The 16,139-nt window shown below is 40.3% G+C and overlaps 1 protein-coding gene across 16 annotated transcripts in view; it reads left to right on the top strand.

Moving 5' to 3' along the window:
* Window positions 1-16,139, top strand: part of ENOX1 (ecto-NOX disulfide-thiol exchanger 1) — a 554,315-nt gene that overhangs the window by 218,830 nt on the left and 319,346 nt on the right. For 10 of the 16 annotated variants that reach the window (XM_073212579.1, XM_037002113.2, XM_037002107.2 and 7 more), the window contains one exon: window positions 3,880-3,977. The exons of 5 other annotated variants lie outside the window; for them this stretch is intronic. The gene's annotated coding sequence lies outside the window, so the exon portion shown is untranslated. Of the gene's footprint in view, window positions 1-2,262; window positions 2,339-3,879; window positions 3,978-16,139 lie in introns of all 16 variants that reach the window. One more of the 16 variants, XM_073212582.1, reaches the window with a different exon arrangement.

Raw genomic sequence — 16,139 nt, 5'->3', positions numbered from 1 at the left:
TAGTCCAGCCTGAGAGCCCATCCAGCCTTGCTATGCCTCAAAGGAAGCAACTAGCTAATTGTTTTCAAATTAACTGCTGCTTGAACAAGGACACCCAGAGGAATAGTCCTCGCTGGAGACTGCAAAATTCTTCCAACCAGTCAGGCCCCATCATCAGCATAACAGCTGATGGCCCTTCTGCTGAAAGACTGACAGTCGTCAGAAAGGTGCTTATGGAGTGCGGAAAGGACGGCTGCCAGCCGGAAGCCTAGCAAAGACATTTCCTGCCTTCCCCAGAGGTACCCAAGTCAACAGATGCGGCCTTTCTGACAGCTCAGCACCACATTGGTTGCCCAGCTTTCCAAATGGACCGCAGAAGCAGTGTGGAAAGTGGCATGGGCTCATGGTGCAGCTCTCATGGAAGAGACCCCCTCTAGCTCTGCTCATTGTGATTTCCCACTGTGGGATACTGGGACTAGATTTGCTTCAGCTTCGTAAGACAGGAGTGGGTGTGAGTGTGGAAGATGCCAGTTCTAGTAAGCAGTATAGGCCCTATTAGCTATGACCTCCTAACCAACAAACTCCCTATGTCTTGTTTCTCACCATTGCTGTTTTTTCTACTTTGAGCCACAAATGAACCTTCTGCTTTTATCCCAACTCCTTAAGATGTTGGAACCTGGCAGGTTTAACTAGAAGGTGTCTTAGGATGTCCTTGACAGTGACAAGTGAGGTCAGAGTAGGGGGTGCTATTTCTAGGATAGCGTGAAGCTCCTGAACTTGCATGACACCAGATTCCATTCAGAAGCAGATCAGTCAAAGCCACCAAACTTCGGATCTCTGCCCCCTTTGCCCCTTCCAACATGCCAGATGACAGACTAGGAGGGCCTCTCAGTACACTCGTTACTGTTTCTGTCAGGGAGTTTCTTCTACCAGAACCATCCTCCCAATGCCCCTTCCTTGAAATACGGCTTGTCCTAGATCTTCTGAAACGTATTTTCTATGGTAAGCAGGCTCCAGATAGCCTCAAGCTTCTTTCTAGAATCCCCCACACCCCTGCCATGTCTGGCCATAAATGAAAATGTGCCTCTTTTAAAGAATATATCCTTCCTTTACAATTCTTGCACCCCAAATGCTCCTGGACTTGGAGGTGGTACGAGCATGTTCCTGACTCCACTTCTTCTCCTACCTTTAGTAGAAAGCCTCCCCCTTGAGGCTCATGCAGTCCTGCTATTGTCCTTCCTATTCGTTGGGCTGGGACTCTCCTACACTCACCCACCACCGAGCTGCAGGGTGTTAGCCTCTCTTGCTTCACGCTGCATTGTGTGTTTCACCTGCCTTTCCCACTGATTAGAATATTTATCATTTTTCACCTACTCAAATCCTGTCTACCTCAGGTCTTTCAGCCTTTCCTCTGGTCCCTTCCCTGAAAGCTCTGTTAGTGGAGATTTCCTCAGATCTTAACTGCAGCCCTTATTTGACACATAATTATCATGAACAGTGTCTGTGACAATCAGCTTTAATTTTGGATTACAATTTAAAGCTTATAATGCCATTTGACTTTGCAAGTGTTGTGTGCCTCATATACCCACTTCGATTGTCAAGTTCTTTGAGGATAGAACCTTTCCCAGAAACTTTCTTAGATATAATTATCATCAAACCTTTGTCTGATATTTAAGTATCTGAAAAAAGTTTCTTGAGAGAAAAAATGAATCAATCAATCATGAGTAAACATTTTAAGATGTTTGGGAGCCTTGTCTTCTTTTGTTGCTGGCTGGCCAGCTGTGACTTTATAAACAAATTTCCTGGTGTGACCTCTTAGTTCTCAGCTTTCACTTGCTGTGAGGGTTGAGAGAGCTGTAGTAAAGTCATCTGAGCTTATAAGAAAAAAAAATTAATTAAACATTGTAAGTACAAAGTGGAAGTTGCAGAGTTACAATAGTGTCTGCATTTACTATCATCTCAATAAATAAGAAAACATAGTGTCCTTAGAAAGCCTAATGTTCTCTGCACTGATCGCTACAGAATGTTTCTTTTGTCTTTTGCCACATATAGGAAAAGCAAAATAATTAGTTCTAGAGTTAAAACAATTGGATGACTAAGCATAGTAACTATTTTTAATTGCATGCTTGTTTTCCTAGAAGCAACATCAAAAAGAATGGGAGAAGTTCAGAGTTTAGGAGAAAATACTATTATTTATGCCTCCTGATACAGTTAGAGCTCACCACGGGACACTTTTTATTATGCTTTGAATGTCCATTGGCATCAAAGTGCTTTTCATTTTAGGAAACCATCCCCAAAGAAGAGTATTGTAAATAAGAGGAGATTTGGGAAGATTGAAAACTGTTAAATAAAGGAGGAGGTAGGTTATAACTGTTGAACCGTCCTCTCCTTTGATCTCTCTGCTCTATGCTATCTCTATAAAACAGTATGCCATCCCGAGCTGCAGTGGAGCAGATTCATAAATATTTACCAGTAGCAAATTATAAATGTGCAGCCCAGAGAGTAGCAGCGTTGTCTTTCTTCTTTTCTTCCTGCACTAATGATTCAGGAACTCTTAACACATCCAGAATTTGGAGACTGGTTTTGTAACTTGTCATTTCCTTTGTATGCCAATTAAGTCTTTGTAATTTAAATGGGAATTTTATTTTCTAATTTGAAAGCTTCCATGTAGGTGGACTGAGATTTTTCTCCATCCTGTGTTGGGGCTTTGATATAATGATTTACTAAGGTGCTAGGAGAAATATTGATCTGCTAATAGCTTCTGCCCTGCCACATAATGTTTTACATTTTACTCTGCTGAAAGACCATATTCCCTTTTCGACATCTGATTGACCTTAAATGCTTTGGCCTTTCCTCTGCAATTATCTCACTTGCCAAAGCACTGGGTAAAAGTCAAGTATTTATAGACTAATTAGTGAAGTCAACATGTCTAAATAGAGTACTTCATATAATACAAAGAAGAATTGTACACTACTGTGAAGTTTGCCAAGTTAGGTATAAGGCTAAGCAGCAAGGGTTGAGAACACCAGTGGTTGAGGACACATTAACGGCAGTTGTCTTTTGTGTGATTATTAGGACATAGCTAAGGGGATGTTGTAATAACAGCACTTTTCTTCTATAGCTTCTCTCCTTGACCTTAACTTCTTTTTACTTATGAAGGCTTTGGGATATTAATAGGTTCTGAGTTTATTTTACATTCATTTTTTAGAGTTTATCATCTCAAGAGACCTATGGACAGGAATATATTATTATTTTACTATTTTTTATTGTAAATGGGATTGTTTTATCTCTTTCACATAGTCTGTTGTTAGTGTTTAGAGATGCAAATAAATTTTGTATGTTGATTTTGTATTCTGTAACTTTACAGAATTCATTAAGTAGTTCCAACAATTTTTGGTGAAATCCTTTTTTTTAAATCATTTACAATTACATAAGGGCCAGTGAAGGGTTCTTCCTGAGATAAATGTAGGCGAAATAGTATTGCAGCCCAGACTACTGTTAAGTTAGTAACGTTGCTTCCTATTTTAGCCTATGTTGTTCTGACTGATCTAGATGTGTAGCTGGATCCTGTCTATACCTGCCTTTACATTTGGAAAGGATGGAAAAATCTCTCTGGAATTTCCAAAGGAGTTTACGGAATCTCTTTGGAAATAACAAAGAATGTCTCATTATCCAGGGCTCACTTGTAATTATTTATAATTTCCCCAAGTAGCTTTAGTTCATTTGGAAATATACTTTGTACTTTCCGACAATATTCTAGGCCTAGAATGGAAACAACAACACAAACCAATACTTCAATATATCTGCCTTAGAGACTCACTGTGACTGATTCATGCTCTGCTTTCTGTTTGCTCATTATCCTGTACTTCCTTCAATCCCTCTACTTGTCATTATCTGCAGGAACTAACAATTTGTAAAACCAGAAACCAAAGCGAAATTAAATGGTATAAATGACATCAAAAAGGAAGGAAGCGGAGACATTTAAGTGAGCCACTTCGGTGAGTACTTCAACCCAGTGAAGCATGGACTTTCTTTTCAGAAGTTGTCATCAGGGCAGCCAAGTGTCAAGCCTGATCTGTCTTATGGGATAGTATTTTTGTTTGGTTGGTGGTGTTTTGAGAAATTAAAATAGTTGGGGAATGGTGGTAGTCCTACATTCAGTACTAACTTTTACTAACATTCCATACCAACTCCTTAACAGACTCTTCAATGCAAACTTCCCCAGCTCAGTATATAGATGTTGCAATCACATCTGTGAAATGTGAAGCCAAATAATAATATTTATGTTCACTTCTGTTGCCCTCTTTCATTTTTGTCCACCTTCCCCACATCCTGGTGCCCTCTCTCACCTATTTTTAGGTGCCCATGATATCCTTAGGTTGTCTCTGACTGCCCCAAATTCCTACTTTATTTCAGAACTCCTATCCCTTCACCTGCTCACCTACAAAATACCTCTGGCTCCAAAATTACCTTTTCTCAGTGTTGTTATAAACTCCTCTCCCCTTTTTTTCTCTTCTTACAGCTAGCTAAGTTAGGAAAAAATAATATGATTAAACTAATTCTCAAAAAGGTATCCTTAACCAATGAAGCCCCTTCCTTAATTCCCCTACGGAAGTTTCCATTTTAAAAGAGAATGAAAGTCTTCAAATATATTATTCATTTGGATAAAATAGACAATAATTTATTCATGCATTAGTTTAACAGATAACTGAGTACTAGTCTTACCTTCACGTGTTAAGGTGAATAAAGCTCTGTGCGATACAGCCTCTGGGAGTGTCAGTCCTGGACTTTAAATTAGGACATTGGCTAAACCTTTGTGACAAGCTTGTCTTGATTCTGCTGTTTGTACCCAGGAGTGGTCCATAATCCTACCTCTGCCTGCCTTGTAGCAACAGCAATTCAGAGCAAGTGGGAGGAGGCAGAACATTACAGAGATGAGAGGGAGCAGCTAAGGCTTGGAGATGCAGTGAGAAATAATGGGAGGAGGAGGTCTAGCTGGAAGAGTGAATTGTTTTATCTTCAGGTCTCTTCTGATCCTAAAATTCTGTGTAAATGAGAAGGAAAAAGGGAGGAAAAAACATGTAGAAGGAAAGAGGAAGGGAGGATGTTCTGGGAATACAGTGGAAGGCTGCATTTCTTTTAGTTAAAGTCCTCCAGGTTCATATGTATATTACAATATGCTGTTTACCTCCTTAGAGCAGAGGTGAGCCCTTCTCTGTGGCTTCTAGGAATTAAAAAAATCAGTAGGTATGCAGCCTCCCTGGCATGCTGCTTTCATGACATTAGAGAACATCTCCCACGGTGAGATTGAGGCTGTCAATAAATACTTCAGCATTTTCTTTCCTACGCCAGAACCCTCAAGCAGGGTTGCTAAGAGATCAGAAATCTCCCAGGGTGGCAGGGCTAAAGGTCCCTGCTCCTTCCTGGTAGAGTTTGGAGATGGCTCGGGCACCAAAGCATCAGATAGAGACCAGGACCTGCCAGCAGGACACTAAAATACAGCTCAGAACACATCCCCACTCCTTACAAAATGAATGTTTTCCAACCTGAAGAAGCCAGTGGAGGTGGGGGTGGATTGAAGTGGTTGTGAGGAGAATTTGCACCCATGAGCTTACTGTATGCACACTCAGTCAAAGCAGTTTCGTCGGGTGTGAGTTGCTGTCCATGCAGAGCAGTGTTGGACCCATCCTTTTGTGCCCTGGCCGAGAGAGTACCGTAGAAGGAGAGAGCTGGAAGGAAGCCCCTTGGGGACAGGACAGCTCTGTGGGCATCTGTGCCATCATGATATTATGTGCAATTGAAATGGTGGTAAGATACCAAATGTTTTTTTGCTTTGCAGTACTCCTATTATCAAATGTAATTGTCAACTGCTGCAGCTTATTAAACTTAAGACTATCAAATTTGACTAAATTGTAACGTACCTTTTAAGATTAAATAAATGCTTTTGGTATATAAAGGTTTGTAGTTTTAAAAGTTCAATAGCTTACTGGAGCAGAAATATGTCATGTAGTTTTTAAAAGGTGAATAGTCCCCCAAACTTGACTTAATTGCTCTGTTTTTCAGCCTCGGCATAGACAGATGTCAGCTATGTTCTGTGTTAGGTTTGTCATGCTTGGAGAAGGATTGGGGAAACCATTTCTTTAGGAGTTAGCATCTGCAATTTTGATTTTATTTTAAAAAGCCAAGTAAAATTAAATTTAGGATCATGTCTGTTTAAGAGTTATCTGAAGTACTTTTTAAAAAAACCTCTTGGGTTATTAGAGTATCTGAAGGATGTTTCTGGGATAAAGCATGATTACACTAGGGATTTACTCACTAAATATGGGACACTTATCGAAACTTTTGAACAATTAAGAGGCATATTTTATGATATAAAACCCTTGCCTTAATAGCATAAAATGGTGATTTAAATGACTGTTGTACTATCTCAAAAGGTGCATCAGACCAAAATGATTAACTTTATTCTTAATACAATACAAAGTGCCACTCTTTAGCTATATACAAGTATCCTGAATATAGCTTTTAGAATCTCTCAAGGAGGAGGAGAATTGTATTTTTTAAGCACATTAATGTGGGAAGGTTACTTAGCCTTTCTAAGGCCCAACTTGTCATGTATAGGCTGGCCAGTAATCTCTCAGAGCTTTTGTGGTGGTTAACTGTGGCTCTGAGCAGTGGAATCACACCTTATCCCAAGCAGGGATTAGATGTGCATTAACTGCAATCAGATGCAAGATGAGAAAGATGTGTAGGCAAAACTCCTCAAATGCCCCTAAATTTCCCATAGGAAAAACAAATGGGGTTCTCTGCCTACTTGCACCATCTTCTGGGCAGCCCTGCAGCCTCTCATCCCTCCAGCTGAGACCTGACTACCAGTGGTGAACTCTGGGGGAGAAAACTGTGTCACAGGAAATCTGGCACATGGTGGGGCTCCACCTGCGGGTGAGACACTGAGTACTGTGCCTTCCACAGCTAGTGTTAGTTTCCCTTGCCCTTCCTCTAGTGCCTTGGTATCACTCTCCTGGACCAGTGGGACCTGGCTGTGGGATTCAGTGCAGCTTTAAGGCCTCGATCCCAAGAGTTCAACTTGAAGTGGATGGTTCTGAAGCCTGAGAAGTTGGAACTGGGTTGCTGTGAGATAATACTCATTCTCATCAGTTACTGAAGAGGAGACATATAGGAATTAGACTCAGAGCTTATATACATTTGCAAGATGCAGAGACATATACTGTAGAATCCACCTATGTAGTTTTATTTTAAGTAATGGTAAATTTAAGCGATGCTAAAAATAGTATCTGAAAAAGCATGCGTTGCTGTTCCATAGGCTATTTTTACATAAAGTATCTTTGATCCTAGTGAAACACAAAACTTCTGTTTTTGTGAAGTCAAAATAGGAACTCGAGTTATAGACAAAAGTTATTTTACTAGGTTTTAGTTGAATAGAGAGACAAGCACTTCTTACTGAATTATTTAAAAATACTTTATTTAGCATTTAATGTTTTGCTATTCTTTTCCAAATTTGGGCTTTTCTCACTAGGTAAAATTGAATTTCTTAGTTAGTGAATTTTCAAATTTCCATTTATAAGATAGAGACATTAAAGATGGAAGCTTCACTAGCGACTATTTCTTTTTTATTTCAGAATAAATTCAGTGTGAGTGATATTACAGTGGACTGATTGAGACACCGTGAGAGAGAAGAACTGTCCCTGTCAACAACAGTCTAATTCCATAAATTTTTACTATTTTGTGCCAATGATTGTCCTAGGCAACAAAGATAAAAAGCTTTTGGGAGTTTGTTATATTTAAGATGAACACATAAACAGAGCATTTCAAAAAGTGTGGTAAATTCAGCAATAGAGGGAAACACCTGAGTCTGTAGGAAGAGCAGAAAGGGCTCTCCAAACCAAAGGGTGAGTCTGGGGAGAGATTGGGTGGGATTTTTTTTTTGCACTTTTGTTTGTTTTTATTGAGATATAATTTACATAAACACTGTGTTAAGGTCTACAGTGTGTTAAGTGATACGTTTATATATTGCAATATGATTACCACTATACTGTTAGCTAAAAACTATATTAGGTCACATAAGTGTCATTTATTGTTTTATGGTGAGAACAATTAAAACCTAGTCTCTTAGTAACTTTAAAGTTTATCATACAATCTTGTTGACCATAATCCCTATGCTGTGCATTAGAGCTTCAGCATTTGTTTCTCTATAGGTTGTAAGTAGATAAACATCTCCCCAATTACCCCACCCCTTGGTGATTGCCTATCTACTCACTGTATAAATTCAGCATTTTTAGATTCCATATATAAATGAGATCATATGGTATTTGTCATTCTGTGTCTGACTTACCTTGCTTAGCACTATGCCCTCAAGGGCCATCCACGTTGTACAAATGACAGGATTTCTTTCTTTCTCATGACTGAGTAATATTCCATTTATATATGTATTACATCTTTTCCATCCATCTATTGATAGACACTTAGGTTGTTTCCTTATTTTGGCTATTGTGAATAATGCTTTAATGAACAAGAGATTGCAGATGTCTTTTTAATATCCTGATTTCATTTGGTTAACCATTTTAAACTGAAGGAGTTTGGGGAGAGTTTTTGTAGAAGGGACTATTTGAAGTAACTGCAACTCAAGGTTTTCGTTTGGGAACCTGGTCTCTTCCTAACCTGTGAAATTCCGGTGGTGCTGATATCACTCCCCAGCTGCAGGGTGGGAGGGCAGGCCCCTGGGGTTTCTGTCATTCTGACAGCACTTGGGGTTTCCGACCTTTCTCTCTTCTGGGGTTTGCAGTGATATCTCAGCACCAGAGATCCCCACTTTAGGGACCTCTAAAGGGATCATCTCTTCTTTAGTCTCACTGTAGGTTTTGTGAGCTATCTGAAGATCTGCAGATATATTAGGCAGAACACAGTTTTATAATGTCTGATCATTGTTGTTAACACAAACTAGTGATTTCAAATAGTAACAGTTCCTGAGTTGTTTGCTCACCATTATTTCGAAGGAAAGCATTCTCTTTTGGCCTTCAGAGCAAAATTGCACCTGTGTTTGTCTTGTCTAGTGATTACTTAGCAGGTGCACTTTCAGATGTTTCTCCTTGATGTCTTTATCAGTTACCTTTTTCAGTCAAAGCTAACTATTATCTTCATGCAGCATTAATGAATTTTTTAAAAATTTGCTTCCCTTATATGCTTATCTTGTCATTTATCTGGCAGAACAGATTCAGTTAATGTGTTCTTCTGCAGGCTGTCTGGCTGTTTGAAACTACTTAATTTCTATACTTTTGTCTCCAGTTTGTTTTCCTTTAAGGAAACCAAAGCAGATCTAGACTTAAGAACATTAATTTGACCAAAGTAGTTGATTGTGATAGGAAAATCTTTTCTCAGGGAAACAAAGTACAGACCTCACTCTACAGCCTTATTCCCCAGTTGGTCTATGGACCTAGCTCGAGTGGGGTTCTTGGAGGTAACTGTGATCCAATCTGGAGGAAAGAGGATGGGCTAGGCCTGCCTCTCATATGGTTTAATGGTTGGCTGAGGCAGCTTAACAATGAGCTTGCAAGCCGTGGTGAAACAATAAGCCTTGATTGGTCCAAAGGGAGATGCTGATAACTCATATGGGAAGAAAAGCATTTTAGTCTAGCCTGCATTATCCATGTCTAAGATAGTTTGCAGAAGGCACTTATTTCCAGGGAATCCAATATGACAACAGAACTTGGCAAGTCAAACTCAGGGATATTGTGAGAAGGATGACTTAGATTTATTTGTACAGTTATGACTGTTTTCTGGTTCCTGTTTCTTGCTGTTCAAGTCATTGCAAAGTATAAGAATGGGAAATGAGAATGTGATAGTAGCTGAGAGGTCTTTTTTTTTTAATAATAAGTTCATTTAGATGTAAACAATTTGTCATCAAAGTTAAGGCTTGAATGAACCACAAATAATGTTAAAGCAGAAACTGGTGGTGTGGAGAACGTTTCTCTGTGCTGTTGATTTTGCAGAGGCCTGAAATGCATGGGTCTTTAGAAGGTAGTGAGCTGGACACATGCAATGAGGAGGAAAAGGATATTTCCTTTGTTTTAGGTCCCTTCCAGTGGTTTCCCTTTGCTATTAGAATGACATAGAACCTCCCTTCCACCATCCACAATCCCCTGTGGAATCTGACCCTGCTGCCCTGTGGCCTCTTTCTCATACCATTTGGCTGTTGTTCACCAGGCACCAAGCATTCAGGCTAAGCTTATCCTCCACAGCCACTGAGGGCATTTGCATCTGCTGCCTGGGGTGCTCTTGGCCAGAACTGGAGCCTAGTGGTCCTTCTGACCCTTTAACTTTGAGCTTGACTGCCAGCTCCTCCAAGAGCCTTCTCTAAACCTACCTAAAATTGCCTTTCCTCCAAAGCAGTCACTCTATCCAGTGATATGTTTGCCTTCTTCATAGCACTTACAATTACTGGAAATTATTTTTAGCTTATCTGTTTTCTGTCTCTTCCAACTAGGAAAAAAAATGCTTCATGAGGATGGGACCTTCTTCAACACTGTATTCCCAGAACTTAAATATTGTCTGACACAGTATAGGGACTCAGTTAAAAAATGAACACTTGAATTCTCTAGACGTTCAAATCTGATCCATTATTATGTATGTATCGAACACAAACAGTTCTACTGCCCCTTGCTATTGCGGTAAAAACTTCAATCAAATAAAAAAGCACCCTACCTTCCTCGCTTCCAACCTGTGCCTGTCCGAGGTCCCTGTAACTCAGACAAGTTTGGCTTTATTGGGTGAAAAAGGAGAAAGGACAGTGGATGCTAACAGACATGTATTCTTATATGGAGGTGACCCCATCCTCCGAAACATCTTTTTGACACAAACAGCTGTGGCCCTCTCCTCACCCCCGGGGAACATGTACTCTGTGACACAGCATGGACATCAATTGTTAAAAATCAACAAGTCCCCAAAATTGTCTTGCCATTTCTCAGTCATAAACTTTGGATTTGTTTTATAAAGTGTGTAATCCTATAACCTGACAAAAAAAAAGCAGGAAGAGGAGCAGGTTCTGGGAAGGCCTGGCATTCGCAGCTGACCTTCACAGAGACTGGGGCCCCACAGCCCAGGCCGCTGACTGAGACTCTTCACAGGTCCCACTTCATCCCTCCCCGGCCGGACATTTCCTCCTCCTCTGGAGCCTCTTATCTATGTGCATAAGAGAAGAAACAGAAAGAAACTTGACAAAAAAGATTGTATTTGTGAGGCAATTTAATGGAAGAATAGACAGCAAATGCCACCCTAGGGTCAGCTGGAAAGGCTAGAGGTACAAGAATTATATTTTCACTTTTACTTTGAAGATGGTGGGCTGGGAACACTCAGTAGCTTCATACGCCTAGGGGTCCTGTGGAGATGATTGTCAGTTTACTGAGACACATACGGCCTATTTGATTGGGAGGCACTGACATTCGGTTTTAGTGATACGTGGAATTCTTTTGAGATGACAAAGAAACATTCTTGAAAATCACGCTTTCCTCCCTCAGACCCAGCTTTACGGCCACGAGACAGGGGACTGCTGGAGGGGTCACCTGGTCAGGTGCTCTGAGATGCCCCGTCATCTCATGGGCTAAGGATTTAGAGGACGGAACAGTGCCTGCAGATTTAGAGTCTGAGGGAAGTGTGTATAGATGGGAGCAGAAGAAAGGAAGGTTTGAAAAAAGAAACATGTTCTGGCCTCTATTCAGTATGGCTTTTGTAGGCTTGTTTCAGAGCAAAACAATTGTTTTCTGTCTTATTGACTTGCTCTTTCTTTTGAAAATAAGCACAAATATCACCCACTCCTCAGTCTAGCTGCTCTGCTTGCCTTGACCAGCAGATGCCTTCAATCACTGGCTTCTTCCCCGAGCAGAGAGACACGTTAAATTCCTGTTGGGGAAGAGGAAGCTTACCTGATGGAACTTGACTTTTGTTCCCTCTGTAGTTGGACCACTTGGGAAGTGGATGTTGCCTCTTGAACACTCTCAGTCCAAAAATATCACTGTGCTAATATCAGCATAATGATGGGCTTTTGCCATTATTTTGGCAATAAGTATACTCTCTTATCAAGACAACACAAGTGAACCTCCCCTTAATTCAATTCTATTAACTTTTATCAAGCCATCTACTGTGTGTCAGGCCATGAGTTGCACTCAGGGGATGAGAACAGATGAAATATGCTCTTCATGAAGGCAGAAAACAAGATACCTGCTTATGTATGAGAAGGATAAGAAGCAGTTGTGTGCTTGTGTTTTCATTTTATTATAATTCAAAATAATCATTTATTGAATCTAACTTTTTTCAGGCACTTTGCACAAATCATGTCCATTCCTCACAACAATCTAACAAGATAGTTTTAGCTTTAATTTACATCTAAGGAAACTAAGGCTCAGAGAGGATGAATAACTTGCCATATTTATACAGCAAGCAAGGGATTCTGATTCGTTGTTTACTTTTTTTGCAGTTGGACAATAATTTAGATAGAAATGTATTTTTTAACAAAGCCAGGTCAGTGAAGAAGGAGTCAAGATGGCGGCGTGAGTAGGGCGGTGGAAATCTCCTCCCAAAACCACATATATTTTTGAAAATACAGCAATACAACTATGCCTAACAGAGAGACCAGAAGATACAGTACAACAGCCAGGCTACATCTACATTTGCAAGAACTCAGCATCTCACGAAGGGGGTAAGATACAAAGCCGTGATCCAGTAGGACCCGAGCACTCCCCACACCCAGCTCACTGGTGGGAGGAAAGAATCAGAGTGGGGAGGGAGTGGAAGCACAGGACTGCTAAATAACCAGCCTTAGTAATCTGCACCGGGAGCACAGACACACATCGCATGGTGTACTGGATATTAGAGAAAAGTAAAAGTAAAATCCAAGATGGAGACTGTGAGCAGGTCCCCACAGCTGGCTCCGGCTCCCCTGGGACAAAAGAAAAGCAAGTGATTTTTGAAATTCTTAAAGGGACAGGGGCTTAACAGCTGGACGGAATCATCCTGGCACACTCAGCCCAGAAGGCTGGGAATCCTGAGGAACTTCAGGTGCCCTAACCTCCTGGATGGCAATGCAGCTTTGAAGCCCCTCACAGCAATAAGAAGCCTGCCAGTCATTCCTCCTGGCTAGCGCTGCCCCGTCACAGTGGCACAACACCTGGAGAGCAGCTGCACCTACAACAACTGCCCACAGTCTCCTCCCTGCGCACAACAACCTGGGTCAGACAGAGGAGGCTGGGGCAAGGCACAAATGGGCACCATTCTCACAGAAGAGCACAGCCGGCATGCCTGCCACTCCCCGCAGAGCTCTGGGCTACCCCAAAGGCTGCCACCCCTGCGGCAGCTCAAGGGATTAACTCAGAGGCTGCTCCCAGTGTGTGGGTAACGCACACAGGCAGCAGAGAAGGTCAAGGTGACCAGCAAGGAGGAAGGGACTTTATTCTCCCAGGTGACTCATATGTTACCTGCCTACGACTACCTCTATCACCGTGAAAAGGCAGAACAATTTGGTCCAGTCAAGACTCACTCAGAAAACCCCTGAGAGAGGGCCTGGGGAGATAGATATAACCAATCTTCCTGAAAAAGAATTCAAAATAAAGGTCATAACCATGCTTATGGATGTGTAGAGAAATATGCAAGAGCTAAGGGATAAAGTCAGGAGGGAGATTACAGAAATGAAACAATCTCTGGAAGGACTGAAGAGCAGACTGGATGAGGTGCAAGAGGCCGTAATGGAATAGAAATCACAGGACAGGAACGCATAGAAGCTGAGGCAGAGAGAGATAAAAGGATCTCTAGGAATGAAAGAATATTAAGAAAACTGTGTGACCAATCCAAATGGAACAATATTTGCATTATAGGGGTGCCAGAAGAGGAAGAGAGAGAAAAAGGGTAAGAAAGTGCCTTTGAAAAAATAATTGCTGAAAACTTCCCCAAACTGGGGGAGGAAATAGTCTCTCAGACCATGGAAGCCCACATCTCCAAACAAGGGACCCAAGGAGGATAAAATCAAGACATATAATAATTTAAATGGCAAAGATCAAAAACAAGGACAGAGTATTAAAGGCAGCCAGAAAGAGAAAAAAGATCACCTACAAAGGAAAACCCATCAGGCTATCATCAGACTTTTCAACACATACCTTACAGGCCAGAAGAGAATGGCATTATACATTTAATGCAATGAAACAGCAGGGCCTTGAAGCAAGAATACTGTATCCAGCATGATTATCACTTAAATATGAAGGAGGGATTAAACAATTCCTAGACAAGCAACAGTTGAGGGAACTTGCCTCCCACAAACCACCTCTACAGGGTATTTTAAAGGGACTGCTCTAGATGGGAGCACTCCTAAGGCTAAATAGATGTCACCAGAGAAAACAAAATCACAACAAAGAAAGCAGACCAACCAAATACTAACTAAAGGCAAAAAATAAACTATTCACAAAAGCAGTCAAAGGAAACACAAAAGAGTACAAAATAAAACACCTAACATATAAAGAATGGAAGAGGAGGAATAAGAAGGGAGAGAAATAATCATCAGACTGTGTTTATAATAGCTTAATAAGTGAGTTAAGTTAGATGGTTAGATAGTAAAGAAGCTACCCTTGAACCTTTGGTAATCACAAATCTAAAGCCTGCAATGGCAATAAGTACATATCTTTCAATAATCACCCTAAATGTAAATGGACTGAATACACCAATCAAAATACACAGAGTAACAAAATGGATAAAAAAGCAAGACCCATCTATATGCTGCTTACAAGAGACTCACCTCAAACCCAAAGACATACACAGATTAAAAGTCAAGAGATGGAAAAAGATATTTCATGCAAACAATAGGGAGAAAAAAGCAGGTGTTGCAGTACTTGTATCAGACCCAATAGACTTCAAAACAAAGAAAGTAACAAGAGACAAAGAAGGATATTACATAATGATAAAGGGCTCAGTCCAGCAAGAGGATATAACCATTATAAATATATATGCACCCAATACAGGAGCACCGACATATGTGAAAGAAATACTAACAGAAATAAAGGAGTAAATAGAATGCAATGCATTCATCCTAGGAGATTTCAACACACCACTCACTCCAAAGGATAGATCCACCAGATAGAAAATAAGTAGGGACACAGAGGCACTGCACAACACACTAGAACAGATGAACCTAACAGACATCTACAGAACTCCACACCTAAAAGCAGCAGGATGCACATTTTTCTCAAGTGCACATGGAACATTTTCTAGAATAGACCAAATACTAGGCCACAAAAAGAGCCTCAGTAAATTCAAAAAGATTGAAATTCTACCAACCAACCTCTCAGACCACGAAGGTATAAAACTAGAAATAAATTGTACAAAGAAAGCAAAAAGGCTCACAAACACATGGAGGCTTAACAACATACTCTTAAATAATCAATGGATCAATGACCAAATTAAAATAGAGATCAAGCAATATGTGGAGACAAATGACAAAAACAGCACAATGCCCAAACTTCTGTGGGACGCAGTGAAGGCAGTTCTAAGAGGAAAGCATATAGCAATCCAGGCATATTTAAAGAAGGAAGAACAATCCCAAATGAATAGTCCAAAGTCACAATTACTGAAACTGGAAGAAGAAGAACAAATGAGGCCCAAAGTCAGCAGAAGAAGGGATATAATAAAGATCAGAGAAGAAATAAATAAAATTGAGAAGATTAAAACAATAGAAAAGGTCAGTGAAACCAAGCGCTTGTTCTTTGAGAAAATAAACAAAATAGAAAAACCCATAGCCAGAGTTATTACGAGAAAAAGAGTATCAACACACATCAACAGAATCACAAATGAGAAAGGAAAAATCACAACGGACCCCATAGAAATACAAAGAAATATTAGAGAATACTATGAAAATCTATATTCTAACAAGCTGAAAACCTAGAAGAAATGGACAACTTCCTAGAAAAATACAACCTTCCAAGACTGATCAAGGAAGAAAAAGAATATCTAAACAGACCAATTACCAGCAGTGAAATTAAAATCATTATCAAAAAACTACTCAAGAACAAAACTCCTGGGCCAGATGGATTTACCGCAGAATTTTATCAGACATATGGAGAAGACATAATACCCATTATCCTTAAAATTTTTCAAAAAATAGAAGAGGAGAG

The sequence above is a fragment of the Manis javanica genome, chromosome 9 (genome assembly GCF_040802235.1).
Source record: "Manis javanica isolate MJ-LG chromosome 9, MJ_LKY, whole genome shotgun sequence".
NCBI classification, from domain to species: domain Eukaryota; kingdom Metazoa; phylum Chordata; class Mammalia; order Pholidota; family Manidae; genus Manis; species Manis javanica.
The sequence above is the reverse complement of the archived record's forward strand: the minus strand, read 5'-3'. Positions and strand labels throughout refer to the sequence as shown.